Genomic DNA, 17,631 nt, shown 5'->3' with positions numbered 1-17,631 from the left:
TAAAATTGTTAAACTGTGTTATTTACTTGTTTTAAAATTTGACTGCACTCACCAGAAACCGCTGATTTAGACAAGCGGAGCCCTTGACAAATTCTAAACGGCGTGTAAAACGCCAGCGCCTCGAACCACCGGCAGGCCACGCCCCCCTGGGAGGCCACGCCCACCGCCCACAGTACAAGAGGGACGCTGATCACAAGCGCTCCCATCTGTGAACACGCTGCTCCTGAGGCGACTAGCCGGGAGAGAGCAACTTTTAAAATTGTTAAACTGTGTTATTTACTTGTTTTAAAATTTGACTGCACTCACCTGAAACCGCTGATTTAGACAAGCGGAGCCCTTGACAAATTCTAAACGGCGTGTAAAACGCCAGCGCCTCGAACCACCGGCAGGCCACGCCCCCCTGGGAGGCCACGCCCACCGCCCACAGTACAAGAGGGACGCTGATCACAAGCGCTCCCATCTGTGAACACGCTGCTCCTGAGGCGACTAGCCGGGAGAGAGCAACTTTTAAAATTGTTAAACTGTGTTATTTACTTGTTTTAAAATTTGACTGCACTCACCTGAAACCGCTGATTTAGACAAGCGGAGCCCTTGACAAATTCTAAACGGCGTGTAAAACGCCAGCGCCTCGAACCACCGGCAGGCCACGCCCCCCTGGGAGGCCACGCCCACCGCCCACAGTACAAGAGGGACGCTGATCACAAGCGCTCCCATCTGTGAACACGCTGCTCCTGAGGCGACTAGCCGGGAGAGAGCAACTTTTAAAATTGTTAAACTGTGTTATTTACTTGTTTTAAAATTTGACTGCACTCACCTGAAACCGCTGATTTAGACAAGCGGAGCCCTTGACAAATTCTAAACGGCGTGTAAAACGCCAGCGCCTCGAACCACCGGCAGGCCACGCCCCCCTGGGAGGCCACGCCCACCGCCCTCCTACTCACCTTTCTACAAGTATGTGCCTCCCCAGGAAGCGCAGCGGACGAGCGCAGCGGGCGCGACGATTGCGCGCCGAAGGCGCGCCTAAGGAAAGCCCGTCTGCGCCCGTCCGCGACCGACCGAGACCAGAGGCCATGCACCTTGCTGGCCCCATCCAATACTCTCAGGCGCAACTCACTACCCTCCAGGGCAAGTGGACATTACCGGCCGATACATTAGCTCGCATCTCCACTCTTGGACTACTAACTACGCAGAATCAAGTCTATACCAACACCCATCCCGAGGCCCCTTCCCCCACAGCAATCACTGTTATATATCTAAATACAAGATCGGCAGTCAAACACCAGCTCGATCTTTTCACTCTGCTTGACTCCCATAAACCAGATTTATTGTTTCTTACCGAGACCTGGCTCTCGGATAGCTCCCTCCCCGCCCTGTTAGCGATACTCCCCCCGGCCTATTATGCTATTCGAGCAGACCGCTCCTCTAGCAGGCCCGGTGGAGGGGTCGCTCTGATCGCCCGCAAGGAACTCACTTTTCAGCCTCTGGTCTCCCCTTCCATGGGAACCTCAGACTGCCTAGTGGTTCGCTCTCTTTCTTTCACCCCCCCGCTAACTTGTGTCCTTGTGTACAGACCCCCGTCTTCCCCCCTAACTTTTCTCCCCAGCTTTCAAGACCTAATGGCGACCTTGGTTGTTAACCATGCCTCCATCATGGTCCTGGGAGATTTCAATTTCTGGCCTTCCGACCCCGCGGAATGCGCCACGTCCAAGGAGTTCTCAGAATCTCTTCTGTCGCTCAACTTTACATCGGTTGTCAATACCCCCACACATAGGTTGGGACATATCCTGGACCAAATCTGGCAACGCGACTGCCCGGTCAATTCCCTTTTGATCTCTCCATGTTCATGGTCAGATCACTCACTAATCACCTTTTCCCTATCCCCTGTTCCATCACTCAAGCCCACTTCTGCTAGGAATGTCTGGGCGCGGTCATGGAATCGGGTCGACATCAAAGCTCTATCAAATCTCCTCTCTTCCTCTAGCCCTGATCTGACCGCGTTGCCTTCCTCTGGGCAGGCAGAAGCTATTACCAACTGGCTCCGGGTCGGGTGCGATGCCATTGCTCCTCTAAAACGCATCACAACCAAACGCCCCAAAGATGCAAACCGCTGGTTCTCAGACGACCTAAAGATCAAAAAACTCACTCTCCGCCAAGCAGAACGACAATGGAGACGGAACTACTGCCCTACTGCTAAAAACCATTATACTGAACTCCTCACTCAATACAAAAAAGCCATACTTGACACAAAGAAAAACTACTTCTCCTCTAAAATCCAACTCGCGGAGAATCGGCCAAGAGAAATTTTTTCTATCATCCAGGATCTTGCCTTCTCTGATAGAGCGTCACTTAAACCATCACCCTCTCAAACATTATGTGACTCGCTTAACCATTTTTTTCTGGACAAAATCAATAAGATCAAAGATAAAATTTCTTCTCCATCCCAGACCTTCACTGACCCCCGCCGTCCTCCAGCTATTGCCCATCTGGACTCAATCCCCCCCCTCTCGACCGACTCATTTCTTTCCATTCTCCCGCTGGTCAAGTCTGGCTCCCCACGGGACCCTTGCCCCGCCTTCATCTTAAAGCAGATTTTCACTTACTGCCCCTCTCCGCCTTTAGTGCTTCTAAACAGCTCGCTGGCTCAGGGCATTGTTACCCCGGTACTTAAATCGGCAGTGATCGTTCCGATCCTAAAAAAAACCGGCGCGGATCCCTCCGATCCAGCTAACTTCCGCCCGATCTCCCTTTTGCCTTACCTGGCTAAGGTATTGGAACGGCATGTGGCAAAAACCCTGAGCGAGTTCGTGGAAAGCCATGGTGTGCTGGCCCCAAGACAGGCCGGATTCCGCCCGGCCCACTCAACTGAGTCGGTGATAACATCGGTTTTGGACAATCTCCGACAAGGAATGGATACCAATCAACACCAGGCCTTGATCCTTCTAGACCTCTCCGCCGCATTCGACACGGTGGATCATACCATCTTACTTTCACGTGTCGAAGCGGCGGGAATCAGAGGAACAGCCCTACTATGGTTATCCTCCTTTTTGAGCGGCCGGACTCAAGCGGTTCGTCTGGGAGAGTTCTCTGCGGAACTCAAACCCATTCACTGTGGTGTCCCCCAGGGTTCTTCTCTATCTCCCCTTTTATTTAACCTCTACATTGCCCCCCTTATTTTTGCTTTACAGCAGCGGGAGGTCTCTGTGTATAACTACGCAGACGATCTCCAGCTCATTTTTTCCCTCTCCTCTACCCCGGAGTCTATGTCCAATGTTCAGTCCACTATGACCTTCATCCAGGACTGGATGAACTTCAACCACCTGAAGCTCAACCCCGATAAAACGGAGTTGGTGTTGACGGGTGGTTGTTCCAGTCCCTGGACCCCCTCCTTCTGGCCCCCTTCACTAGGTTCCCCCCCCACTCCTGTATCCTCTGCTAAAACCCTTGGATTCAAAATCAACAACGAACTCTCTTTGCATTCTCAAGTTGCTGCTGTGGTTTCCTCAGCTTTTCTTTCACTCAGGACTATCCGCAGAGTCTCTCGATTTTTCGCCCCAGACGCGCTCAAACTAATTCTTCTAGCCATGATAACATCTCGCCTAGATTATGGCAATATTCTTTTTCATGGCATGCCCGACTACCTCATGAGACGTCTTCAGCTTGTTCAAAACCAGGCCGCTAGGCTGGTTTTTAACCTTTCTAAGTCACACCACGTAACCCCTCTTCTTTTTTCCCTGCACTGGCTCCCGGTCCGGCAACGAGTCTTATTCAAGCTCGGTTGCACCATTTTTAAAGCCCGGACAGGTTCTGCCCCTTCTTTCATTAACTTGGCCATTCAACCCTACACCCCCTCACGAGACCTTCGATCCTCTTTTCACCACCTCCTTCTGGTTCCCCGCTTCAAACGGAAGAAGTGGGGTGGTTCAAAATTTGCTACCACAGGTCCAGCCTTCTGGAACTCTCTCCCTTTGGCCCTCAGAACCTGTACCCAGTACCCCCAATTCCGTAGAGACCTCAAGACTCTCCTCTTCACCCAAGCCTTCTCATCCTGAATGTTCTCCTCTCTCCTCGGCCCGCGCCGCTGAGTAGCTGTTGCCAGTAAGCGCCAAGAAACCGCCAGGTGCACGAGCGCTATACAAATCCTTTCAAATTCAAATTCAAATTCAACGTTGAAGGATTCAGTGTTCCAAAATATTGTGCACCTTATCTTTGTTTCCTTGAAACTTGCTCTGCAAACTTTCAGTCAACCAAATGAATGACGAAGAGAATGGTGGAGCTGCAGGAACTGCAGCCCTACCGGGCTTGGACGTTACCGGTTTCCAACAAATTGACCCGGATGCTATAATCATCCCGTAAAATTTAAGGAAAGCCATCACTATAAAACTTACAGCAAATGGCCTATCACCAAGAGATGGTAGGGTGATTTTTGTCATAGAGGCACATGAATATCGGCAGACAGAGGTATTCTATTCATGGATTTTCTTCCCTGAAGCAAATTCAGTAACACATATGTTTCACTTCTGCAAAGAAGAGGAAGCTCCAACGGAATACACTCCTTTCGAGAATGTTAAAATTCCACTAACCCACCAAGAGCATGTGCTCTGGTTTAAAGGCGCCCTAGAACATCAAAATCACATTACCAGGCTCAGTCCACTAGGTAGACCAGGAGCAACATGGCCGGTACTAGCCAGCTATACCCAACACCCTGCCATTGAAGAAATGTCAGGTGCGGAACTGTTAGTTCAACTAAAACAACTAATTAAAATACATAGACAATTGGTTCAATATGTCATGCGGACTCTAACAGTACAACATCCTATCAGGATTCCACAACAAACCCCTCACCAGGGGAACACGAATAAAATCACATCACAGACTATACAATCACTCATTGGTGAATTGCCCGCAAAAAGGGAACAAATTCCATTCTGGATAGCTCAAACAATTACTCAGATCAAGGCAGTATTTCCTGATATTACCCCTCATGAGAAACACAGAATTTTAACAATCTGTTTACCAATGGGAATCGCACCACACCTGGAGGACTGCGACACTTGGGGTACAGTCTTTGCTGAAATCTACAAAAAAAAACACATGGTGTTCCGTCAATAGCGGTTATACCAGATGTCCTGAAACAGATTCAAAATGAATACGGGCAGAGCCTGGTTTAAATCTGGGTATGAAATTTCGATTCTCATATTAACATGACTAGAGAATCTGGATTTCATTAAAGACACGGAGGCTGACATTATGCATTATTCCTTTAATGCAGTCCAAGCAGCCGCTTACATCACAATATTAAAAGGTTCCAGAATAGGACAATAGCAACACATGAAAGGCATGAGCCATTAACAATCTGCCTCTTTTAAATGTGGAGGAAAATAAGTTCATGAAACTTGAAACATCAAAATGATCTTCTGATGAGCAGGATGAAGGAGAAGGAAGAACAAAGGTAAAACCAAAGGCCAGACGACACACAGTTAAGGAGAGTTACCTAAAAAGAGAAAGAAGTAAATATTCCTTGAATGTAAAAAATAGTGTCAAGCTTATCAAGCTAAAAGGAAAACGAGACGAAACAAGTACTGTTAATAAAAAGTACAGTAATAAACTGTAACAAAAACACCATTACATCATTGTAAGACCACCAAGGGGTGAGATGGGAGGGATAATGCCAGCCTCCATGCCTTTAATGAAATCCAGATTCTCCATTCATGTTAATATGAGAGTCGCAATTTCATTACAAGAAGGGAGGCTACATTATGCATGTTGGTAGCTTTGTAAAACAACATCAGTCATATGTTCAATAAGTTTGCAATAATGACGTGCAAAAGTGCTAGCATTTGATCAGTCAGCAGTTTTGAGAATGTCGTCCAACTTACCTCTAGACCAGAGAGATTTACTGACCATAGCACCCCTCTAAGGGAGTGAGCTTGAAATTTCTTTAAGTCAATACCTGCTGAACTCATAACAGTCTTAACCTATCTAGTAATAGCGTTCAAGGTTATGCCTTTGTGGGGTTTAACAAAGGATATAAGTAATTGGTTAACATCCTGAGGGCGAAGAGCAAACATTGTGCGATCACACTCTCTCATGTAGTCTACAATGCAAAGTTTTGGACATAAATCAAAACGTGGGAAAAAATTGAATCAACATAGTCTTTGTTCTTATATAAATCTCAAATTTGACTCTGAACACGTTAAAAGATCTATTCCTAATCTCCAGTTCTTTGACATCGGCATAGTAGAGTAGCCAGCTTAATGGAAAAGTTTTATTTTTATTGAGGAGAGTATTAACAGGCCAGTTATTGAAAAGATCAAGGATTAGTTTGATATCCCAAAGACTTTCATATTTAGGTTTAGGTGGTCTTCTTAAACGAATGCCTTTCATCACTCTACAAACAATGACATTTTTACCAACCGTTTTACCATTGACAAGGACATGACCAGCAGAAATACCATATCTATAGCTGAGGCCTTTATCAAATTGTTTAACAAGGAAGTTAACTATGTCAACAATAGGTGCTTCCAAGGAATCCAGGTTCCTTTCCCGTCACCAACGTACCCAGATTATCCATATGTTGTTATAGCTGTAGTGAGTGCCTGGGGCCCAAGACTCTCTGAGGAGAGTTGCAGCCGTCGCCGAAAGTCCTGCGATTTCATTGGATCTCCTGACACTCTCCAGGCAAGAAGGGTTAAACTCCTGTTCTGAATTAGGAGGTGAACTCCTCTGTCTACGTCTGGAGGGAGATTCTCTAGGGTAGGAATTAAGACGGGGGTTGCAAGCTAGTTCTAGAGTGGTGAGGAACCATGCTTGGGATGGCCAAAAGGGAGTTATTATGACAGGGAAGCACTGATCCTGTCTCACTATCGAAGAGCTCTCTGAATCATGGTGATGGAGCAAGGATTCGCACGTAAAGCGACTTGCTTGAATTCATGAACCTCAAGTAAAGATTAATTAACTAATCAATATGTGTGTCATATAATTTGCCCTTTTCCAACAATTTTGGGTGTCCGTGAGAAGCTTGTTTATGGGTTTACTAATCCTAATATGCTTGCAACCTAAAATGGCTGCTGCTACGTGGGAATTTCTACTGTGCATGCATCGGTCATACCCATGTGATGTGACGTATTCGCAGTTCTGGAGGGAATCTGTTCGCATCTGCGCATTAGAGCTAAAATGGCTGCTTTGTGTTCTCACATGCCAGAAGCTTGCATTGCTGTCTTTGCTATACTGTTTGTTTTGCTAACTCCTAATGCTATAGTTTATTATACAGTAATGGGTATAGGGTAGAAGTTCATGGTATACAGTGTATTCATTTTTTCTGTGTTCTAAAACTGTTTCTTTTCCATTTCATGATACATTACGAAATATGGCCTGTTGTCCCTTGCTGCACTCCATCTTGCTTAAACTGAGTCTGCGCGAGATCTGCGAGTCTCCACAGCAATGACCCTCGGAACTTTGCCAGATGGCAACTCCAGCCAAGATGCACCTGGGAAGAAGACTCTCACCTAGTCAAAGAGGCTGAACTGTACTAAAACTAATACAATGTATACAATGTTAAATTCACCATTGTTATGTATAAAGCATATGTCATGAGAACCCAAAATTCAATGGGCATGTATGAAAATTCTAATGAGGAGCCTGAGAAAGCTCAAATCTTAGGTGGTGTGATGACCTGTCCTTTTCCTTTGTCCAATCGAAATTGGGGATCCTTACACTTGCAACATTTGGGGGGTGGTACACTGACCTGAAAAACAGTATAACTAGCCTAGGTTTAGCTAGAGAAATTGTCTGACTTGTCCGAATAGCGGATCTGTCACTGACCCAACGCACTCATGAGCTGATCGAGAATAGATGTGCTGCGGAGCACTTTGTCAGACAGACTCACAGACCCAATCGGGGTTTTGGGAACCTAAGTGCTGGTGAAGCACTTTGCTGGGAAATTCGATAACCCAATCGGGGTTCTGACTGATAGCTGCAGAGAGGGAGTAGCGCAGGTGTTGCAACTGAACTGCGGGTGCTGGTCTCAACTTTGGTGGTCGTGTCCTGATCCAAATCTGGTTTTCCTGTCCTGGTTTCCATACTGCACCTGCTGGCCTACGGGCAACTGCATTCCTTGGGGTTTCTTCTGTCCTTAACTGACCCGTGGCCAGGGTTTGTCTCCACACCGTTCTAAGTAAATATAAATATTTGAGGGAAACACACTTGAGTTCTTTTCTTTCCTTTCCTGACACAGCTAAAGTCTTATTTGCACATTGTTCCTTTCTCTTACCCCCCCTTTCCGGACAAATAATAAAGTCTTATATTTTAGCTGTTTATTAGCACGTTCCATTTCTTCTCACCCCTCAATGGCTAAATACTGTTCATGAAATATAGATAATCCTTTTCTTTACCCTCCTTTAACCGAAGTAAAGTGGTTGCTCCGAATTATTAGCATGTTCCATTTCTTACCATCCCTATAGCTACATGGTTACTTCAATTGTTGTCATTAAAATTTAGTTCCTTTTCCTTATCCACCTTTCTAGTAGTACTCAATGTTTGATCTCTAGCATGTTCCTCATTTTTCCCGTCTTTAGAAACACCACATTAAGTCTAATTTCTGAGAGTTCCGGAAGTTCTTTTTTTTTTTAGCATGTTCCCTGTTCTTACGCCCTTTAGACTTCTAAATGGTTGGCATAATCTATTTTCTGCATAGTTATACTCTTTTCATGATTTTGGTTATCGATAGTTTGCTTGCTGTAAACCTTATGCTTTCAACCCTTGAAGAAGAATAGATAAAGGTTTTCAAAACTTCTTGAGTCCGTGGTTATGTTAAAGAGTGCAAATGTTATAAATGTTATTTTAGACTGCTTATCTTTTCAGCTAGCTCCCTGATCCACTGTGGTCATAGGTACCAGTGACATTGATTGGTAAGTTAAGGATATAGGAAACAGTTAGAATTAATTGCTGGTAGCAGAGTGTAGGTTACCCGATAAAGTAAGTATGGTGAATTGAATTATGGGCCCAAGTGTGCATATGGTAAAATTATAGTCGGGTGACCTGCGCGCTCTATCAAAGGCACAGGGAGGGAATGCGTACACCTTGGCTCCTTTCCAAGATTGTAGTAGGGCGTTGACTGCTAGAGCACCCGGGTTGGACATCCAGCTGAAGTTGTTCTCCAGTTCAAAGGTTAGTCTGCTTGCAAATAAGTCTATCTCTAGAGGGCCCCAGATCTTGATTAGCGTATTGAACACGGATGCATTCAGTTTCCAATTGCTGTGATCTAACAGGAATCTTGAGTTAAATAGAATCTGCAGAGTATTCCGCTTTGAGAGCAATCTTATGTTCCAGAAAGAAGAGCGATCTTATGTTCCCGACAGAACATCCAAAGTTTCTTTGCTAGATTCGAGAGGTCCGCAGATTTGGTGCGCTCATGCGGGCGTAAAGCCCAGCTGTTAGTTCTAAATAATTTATGTGGTGAGATGAGTCCTCTTGTGACCAGATACCACCAGTGTTCTGATTGAGACGACAAGCTCCCCAGCCATGAATGTTCGCATCTAATTGTAAAACAAACTCTGGTTTTGAACCAAAGATTGCTTTTCCATTCCAAGCGTCTGGGTTATCGAACCACCAGGCTAGTTCCGATTTGGCTTCTTGATCCAGACAGATCCGACCTCCGTACAAGAGGCCAGTTCTTAGGGCTCTCGCCTTTACCCGATAGTTGAGGGGACCGGGAAAGATGGCTTGGATGGAGGAGGAGAGGATACCCAGAATCCTGGCTAGCTCTCTCAGAGATAAGTCTTGCTGTTTCAGGACGTGTCTTATTTCGTTCCTGATTTTGGTAATCTTTTTTGAAGGTAGTAAAAGGAGACATTTCGATGTATCTACTGTGAAACCTAGGAACTCCAGAGATCTGGAAGGGGACAGCATTGATTTATCTTTGTTTATGATGAAACCTAAACTTTCTAGGAGATCCATCACAGTCTTCAGGACTTTGGCTAGTTGTGAAGGCTCTTGAGACATTATAAGAATGTTGTCTAAGTGAATGATTAAACAAATGCCCCTTATTATTAGAGATGAGGCAACAGCTCTCATGACCTTGGTGAAGCACCAAGGGGCAGAGGAGAGTCTGAAGGGGAGAGCCTGAAATTGGTAAAGGTGATTTTTCCTAGACAAATTTAAGAAAGGGTTGGTGGGATTCGGTCATAGGAATGGTGAAGTAAGCATCCTTTAGGTCTACTTTGATTAGCCAGTCTCCCTCTAAAGGTAAAATCCTCAAGAGATGGATGCCCTCCATCTTGAAGTGTCTGTAAATCAAATATTTGTTTAGTTCGCTAAAGTTTATGACAGGTCTCCAAACTTTGTCTTTCTTTTTTACAAGAAAGAGTGTGATTATAAAACTTAAAAGTTCTAATGAGACCTCTATTATGTCTCCATTCTGAAGCATAGAGGAGATCCCCTTCTCTATTATTTTTGGTTGGTTGCTCTGGAGAGAGAGGCATGTCTCTTGGGAAAAAAGTTTGTAAAGGTGTGTGAGTCCAATCTATCATAGATGATTTAAAGAGTAAACCTTTTGGGTTTTGCCAGGGTTCTTTATCCGCCATGTCAGTTAGTTTGGGATTTATTTTAGTCAAAACGAAACGACTCTTTGTCTTTCTGCATTAATGCTAGCGTTGGCATTACCCAGTAGAATTAATGCTCTCTGGCTCCATCCCCTGATGAGATTGGTGTTGAGATGGGTCCCATTGATGTGGCTGTCTTCTGTGGAATCTAGGATTCTGGCTAATGGTCCCAGTATGTCGTGAAGACATCTTTAGATGAGGATGGTGAGTCATCATTGAGCTCTTTGGTAAAATCAAGGTCCTTATCACTGTCCAAATCATGGACAAATTCATCCGCTGGGTCAAGTAAGATATCCTCATTTTCTGAATCAGAGTCTGTAATATAATGAGCACACCGGTCTTTTGTGCCGCTAGGGACACCCATGTAAGACGTGCCGTGGGGGACACCATCGTAATTTGTGCCACTTAGGACACCGGAGTAAATTGTGCCGCTAGGGACCCCTTTTAAATTTGAGGTGAGGGGACCTCCGTTTATGAATGTACACCATCTCTCCTATAGATGCCATCCATATTGAAACGCAGATTGTTATGGTAAATGGACCTCATTCTATAATGTCGGAGAAAAGCAGAAAGAGATTTATTAACATGTTTCCTAGCTTTCTCAATCTTTTGACAAAATTAATTGGACCAGTTCCGTTTCTGCCTTTGGCATATGTTAGAATAGACAAAGGCAGTTTGGGGGAAAAGTGACATCAATTTTGTAAAGGTGTCCTTTATAAGCATTTCCTGACCTACCCCAGTGAAAGTGCCTAGGTCATTGCCACCAAAGTGCACAATTATGAGGTCAGGGTGTTGGAGATGCAAATAAGATTTATACAATGGGATCAATTGGAGCCACTTTAACCCTCTCTGTCCAATCCATTTAATATCTACATTTGGTAAAGCTAGGTCTTTGTTCATGTTTCTGTTTTCTGCATACCTTTGGCTCCAGAAAATATAGCTGTGTCCCACAATCCACACTCTAAGCATCTTGAAGGGAGGTCAGGATGCACTCAGATGGCTTCTGTATGTGAAATGGCAGTTTGAGAAGTGAGATTTTTCTAAAATGGTGGATAAGACGCAGTTTTCAAAAAAGAAAAGAAATGATTGGCTGTTTAAAAACATTCTAGTCTGAAAAGTAGGGTGCATGTTTCTGTTTTTTAAAAGCATGTTTTTAATTGGTTTAGAAAAAGTATTTGAAAGGAACATTACATAGGAAACGCTGGTATTTTGAAAAGTCAAGCACACTTGCTGTTTGGATTACCAACATTGTGTGGTGAACTTGTGACCTATGAGTTCAGTTATGTGTTCCATGAACTGTTTCTATGTTAACAGGCAGTGAGCAGCTTGGGGTAGGGTTCAAATTTGTGTCACTTGGAAAGGGATGAAATGTGTAACCAATAGAAATGTGTGTTAGCTTTTGAATTAATGTGGGAAGCAACGTGATTTGATATTTTCATGAATATATGTGCAGAATGAGAGGGAAAGCTTGCCATTTTTTTGGTTTAGATAAAAGGTGCACAGTACAGAGATTTGTATATGAAAATCTGGTGTATGACTGACATACTTCTTAATCTACAAATTAGTTTGAAAGGTAACTTTTTATTTTGTGAGAGGTTGTATTTGGTGTGTCAGTTTTTAATAAGATTAATGTGTTTCTCTTGGTAAAGTCCAGGGAGTAGTCTTGCATGTTTAGAGTCACATTGTGAGACTGTGTTCTAAAATATGTGAAATGTGTGCATTCATGTTACATGTTCCAGAGTACTAAATGTTGTTTGGTAAAGTGCAAGGGATACTGTTATTTGTCGAGAATCACACTGTGAGTCAGTGTACATATGGGAACTGTTGCGAGAGAAGCCTGTGGGTGTTTCATGTTTTTGCAGATATATAACTGGTTAAAAACGTATGCTGTTGCCAAGTTTTGGTAGAATTTGAAAGCAGTTATTGTTTATGTATTTGAAAATAAGTAAGGTTTCCACAGTACACTGCATTTCTAAAATGTGTGGAATGTGTGCAGGTATGTCACCTGTTCCAGAGTACTAAATGTTTTTTGTTAAAGTGCAAGGGATGCAGTTATTTGTCTAGAATCACACTGTGAGTCAGTGTGCATTAAGGGAAATTGGTAGAGAAGCATTTCATTGCTTGATGTGTTTGCAGACATGTAAGTGCTTAAAAACCTTTCTTGTTAAGTTTTGGTAGAACTAGAAATTAGACATTGCTTATGTATTTGGAAATGAGTTAGGCTTTAACATTGAAATGCAGTAATGAAATATGTGAAATGTGTGCTGTCACCTTAGTTTTTGTAGATCAGTCAATGTGTTTTGATGAAGTCCAAGGGAGAGAGGGGTTGGCCTAATGGCTAAGGCGCTCGACCTTGGACCTGGGGATCTGGGTTCGAGTCTCGGTAACTATGCCAAAAACGTCCTGTGATTCTGGGCAAATCACTTAATCTCCCTGTGCCTAAAAAAAATGAAAGTGTGTCCTCATGTAACGTAACTGGTGCAATGTAAAGCGCTCTGATACCTGATTCGGTTCGGGTCTAGTTCGCGCTATATAAAACTCTGCAAAATAAATAAATAAATAAATAGTCTTGGTTGTCTAGAATCACACTGTGAGTTTGTGTACATTTGGGAACTGTTGTGATAGAAGCCTGTGGGTACTTCATGTGTTTGCAGATAGATAACTGGTCAAAAACCTATGCTGTTGCCAAGTTTTGGTCAACAGTACAGTGCATTTCTAAAATATGTGGAATGTGTGTAGTTATGTCAGCTGTTCCACACTAGTAAATGGTAAATGTTTTTGCTAAAGTTCAAGGGATACTGGTATTTGTCTAGAATCACACTGTGAGTCAGTGTGCATTTGGGAAAATTGAGAGAGAATCATTTGGTTGCTTGATGTGTTTGCAGACACATAAGTACATGTACTGATGCAGTGAGCCAGGCTTTAGGACATGCAGTGCTTCAAACTCCTTTGCACTATGCATGTAGTAGTCTAACCACCTTCACACTTGTGTTTCAGGCCTACAATTCCCCAGTTAGTATCCATACACTCCATCAAACACCCTGTGAGTGCTCTTGCAATCCCATAGTGACTCTTTCAGTAGCATGTAGTAATCCTTTTAGTAAAATGCAAGGGATACTGTTATTTGTCTAAAATCACACTGTGTGTGCATATCTAATAAGTAGATTAAAACATGCAGTTAAAGAATATAAAAAATAGAACAATAAATATATTTAAAAATTATTATTAAAAAATTCTTTGAAATTCACTAAAAAAAACACAGATTTGAGGCCTGTTATAGTTAGGAATTACCATTTAAAAACCTTTGAAATTCACTGAAAAACTGTAGGTTTCAGACATGTTATAGTTAGGAATTAACATTTTTTAAACTATTGATATTCACTGAAAAAAACCATAGGTTTCAGAGACGTTATAGTTAGAAATTAGCATTTAAAAAACCTTAGAAATTTACAGAAAAAACATAGGTTTCAGGGGTGTTACAGTTAGCTGGACATTTCACTCGTGCAAAACCATAGAAATTCCTCCGTTATAGTTAGTTCTGCTAACTATAACCCGCACACCCGCAATGCACTGCTGATGATGTCACATATTACATCATTCATGACATGGTCAGTTGAGTTGAGTTGTTACTTGTTCGGCGCTCGAATGCCAAGGCGTCTTGGCGATGGTTGTAGTACACAGAGCAGAACTTCATGAAAAATTGATGACATCTCAAATTACATCACTGATGAAATCATCCAGTGAATGTGGTTTAGTTTGAAATTTAAATATGTATTATATATATATTTATTTATTTATTTGTTAAGTTTATAAGGTACACAGCTACCCAAAAAGGATTTCCCGGCGCCAATGATGGAGCAAAACAGCAGAACAGAAACTATTGTAGATGTTACTGGTCAAATAGCAATGTCTTAACATTTTTCCGGAAACACACACAGTTTGTTTCTTCCTGTATGAAGGTGGGAAGTGTATTCCAGATAGATGGACCTAAATAGGAGAAAGATCTCCCACCCACTCTAGAAAGTTTAAACCTCGGTACACGGAAATTAGCCGCAGTTTGGGATAGTAGATGACATGTGGGTACATATGGGTGCATTAATGCTTGGAGGTATTTAGGAGCAGTACCGGCTTTTATCTTGAACATATAGCTCAGGGCTTTAAATTTAATTCGATTCTCCACCCTGAGCCAATGTAGGTCACGTAGATGGCCAGAAATGCTAAATGTTTTAGAAACCTTACAGAGCAGACTGGCCACAGAATTTTGTATCAACTGTAATCTTCGTACCATGGCCTTGTTTGACCCAAGGTAGAGGATGTTGCCGTAGTCAAGTCGTGATGTTATGAGCGCATTGACTAAGGTCTTTTGGGTAGAAACAGATAGCATCCACAGAATTTTCTTCAGCCAGTACAAGATGGTGATACATAGGGTTGCTACTTTGCTAGTTTGTTGGTTCATAGATAAAGTACTGTCCACAATCACCCCAAGATTACAAACATGACTGGTCGGAATTGAGAGATTTCCCATTTGAGTTGGCCAATGGGTGGAGTTCCAAAGATCTTTATGTTATCCTAAGATAAGAACCTCCGTCTTATCTCCGTTAAGTTTTAACTGGTTTACAGTCATCCAGTCAAAAATATCCGTAAGACCCAGTCTAGCCCCTTCAGTGCTACAGACGGCTCCAGCTCGTCACGATTCCAGTAGGGAAGGTGTTGGTACATTCCTTATGTTGGAGCGCCATCTAGAGCAAGTCCGGTAGATAATGTGTTTGCAATAGTAGCGCGCAATGCTTTCCAATGGGGCGACCAGATTGCCGGGCTTACATGGAAGGCCTGAGGCCTGAGGTCCAGGGGAGGGCGGCCTCCCCATCCCGGGCGCTGTCCTTGGTCCTGCTGCGTGGCAGGGTGCCCGGGACGGGGTCCTGGAGGGCCCGGGGAGGCTTCCCCTGCGCCTCCGGGCTTGGGAGCCCAGGCTGGGTCCAGGGGCCCGGCCGGGCCCCGGGTCGGGTGCCACGGCCCTGGGCCCTGTCTCCCAGCCTGCCGCACTGCCAAGGGCCCGGGAAGGGGTTCCGATGTGCCCGGGGAGCCTCCCCTTGCTTGGCTGGGTTCAAGAGCAGTGGCTAGGGCCCCTGAGGGCCCGGGGAGGGCGGCCTCCCCACCCCGGGCTCTGTCCTTGGTCCTGCTGCGTGGCAGGGTGCCCGGGACGGGGTCCGGAGGGACCGGGGAGGCGTCCCATGCACCTCCGGGCTTGGGAGCCCCGGCTGCGTCCAGGGGCCCGGCCGGGCCCCGGGTCGGGTGCCCGGCCCTGGGCCCTGTCTCCCAGCCTGCCGCACTGCCAAGGGCCCGGGAAGGGGTTCCGGTGTGCCCGGGGAGCCTCCCCTTGCTTGGCTGGGTTCAGGAGCAGTGACTAGGGCCCCTGAGGGCCCGGGGAGGGCGGCCTCCCCACCCCGGGCTCCGTCCTTGGTCCTGCTGCACGGCAGGGTGCCCGGGACGGGGTCCGGAGGGACCGGGGAGGCGTCCCATGCACCTCCGGGCTTGGGAGCCCCGGCTGCGTCCAGGGGCCCGGCCGGGCCCCGGGTCGGGTGCTCCGGCCCTGGGCCCTGTCTCCCAGCCTGCCGCACTGCCAAGGTCCCGGGAAGGGGTTCCGATGTGCCCGGGGAGCCTCCCCTTGCTTGGCTGGGTTCAGGAGCAGTGGCTAGGGCCCCTGAGGGCCCGGGGAGGGCGGCCTCCCCACCCCGGGCTCTGTCCTTGGTCCTGCTGCGTGGCAGGGTGCCCGGGACGGGGTCCGGAGAGACCAGGGAGGCGTCCCATGCACCTCCGGGCTTGGGAGCCACGGCTGGGTCCAGGGGCCCGGCCGGGCCCCGGGTGGGTTGCTCCGGCCCCGGGCCCTGACCCCCGGCCTGCTGCACTGGCAAAGTCCCGGGACGGGGTTCCGTGGTGCCCGGGGAGCCTCCCCGTGCTTGGCTGGGTTCAGGAGCCCCACCCGGGGCCCCTGAGGGCCCCGGGGAGGGTGGCCTCCCCACCCCGGGCTCCGTCCTGGGTCCTGCCGCGGGGCAGGGTGCCGGGGACGGGGTCCGGCGGGCCCGGGGAGGCTTCCCCTGCGCCTCCGGGCCTGGGAGCCTCGGGCTGGGTCCAGGGGCCCGGTCGGGGCCCCGGGTCGGGCGCTCCGGCCCTGGGCCCGGTCCCCCGGGCTGCCGCTCCACCCAGGGCCCAGGACAGGGGTCCGTCGGTCCCTTGCAGGCCTCCCCTGATTGTCAAGGTGTAAGCGGGCCCCGGGTCGGAGGGCCCGCCGGCCCCTGGCAGCCTCCATGGCTGTGGCCCGGCTGGGGCCCCGGGCCTCCGGCCCGCCATGCCCCAGGGCGCCCGCTCCCTCCTTCGTCGGGGCACGGGGCGACCAGATGGCGTCCCTTTCGTGCCCGGCCATCTGGTCGCCCGGATCCCCTCGGCCATCTGGTCGCCCGTATCCCCTCGGCCATCTGGTCGCCCCTCTCCCCTCGGCCATCTGGTCGCCCGGATCGCCTCGGCCATCTGGTCACCCGCAATGCTTTCCAATGGGGGCGACCAGATGGCCGAACTTCCCTGGAAGTCCCGATGAGGTGCCATTTGCCTCCCGGATCCCAGCGAGGGCTCCAGGAGGTCGGGTACTTTCGCGCCTTGGGTCCCCTCTGTCACCTCTAGTGCACGGATTACAAGAAAGGGGGGTAATTTTCCTCCGGATTACTAGGGAGAGGGTCAGTCAGACCTCCGTGTGGTCTGGCGATTCTGAATCAGGGGAAGGCAGGACCCGGGCCCTCCCGCCGGGGCCCCCAGGGGCCTGGGTACGCACCTGCTGCTTAGCCCCCTTGCCGATGGGCCTTTTCCTCCGAGTTTGCTCAGGCAGGCCCCCGCGAGGTCTGGCCATGCTGAGACGGGGCCAGGCAGCACCCGGGCCCGCCCGCCGGGGCCCCCAGGGGCCCGGGAATGCACCTGCCTCTCAGCCCTTTCCTGATGGTCCTTTTTCTCCGAGTTTTTTTCCACAGTCCGACCTCCGATAGGT

At 47.1% G+C, this 17,631-nt stretch overlaps 1 long non-coding RNA gene across 1 annotated transcript in view; it reads right to left on the bottom strand.

Moving 5' to 3' along the window:
* The window catches only part of LOC144822622 (uncharacterized), a 755,115-nt gene that overhangs the window by 69,109 nt on the left and 668,375 nt on the right, over positions 1-17,631 (bottom strand). The gene's annotated exons all lie outside the window — the stretch shown is intronic.

This window comes from Lissotriton helveticus, chromosome 3_1 (assembly GCF_964261635.1).
Source record: "Lissotriton helveticus chromosome 3_1, aLisHel1.1, whole genome shotgun sequence".
NCBI classification, from domain to species: Eukaryota; Metazoa; Chordata; class Amphibia; order Caudata; family Salamandridae; genus Lissotriton; species Lissotriton helveticus.
The sequence above is the reverse complement of the archived record's forward strand: the minus strand, read 5'-3'. Positions and strand labels throughout refer to the sequence as shown.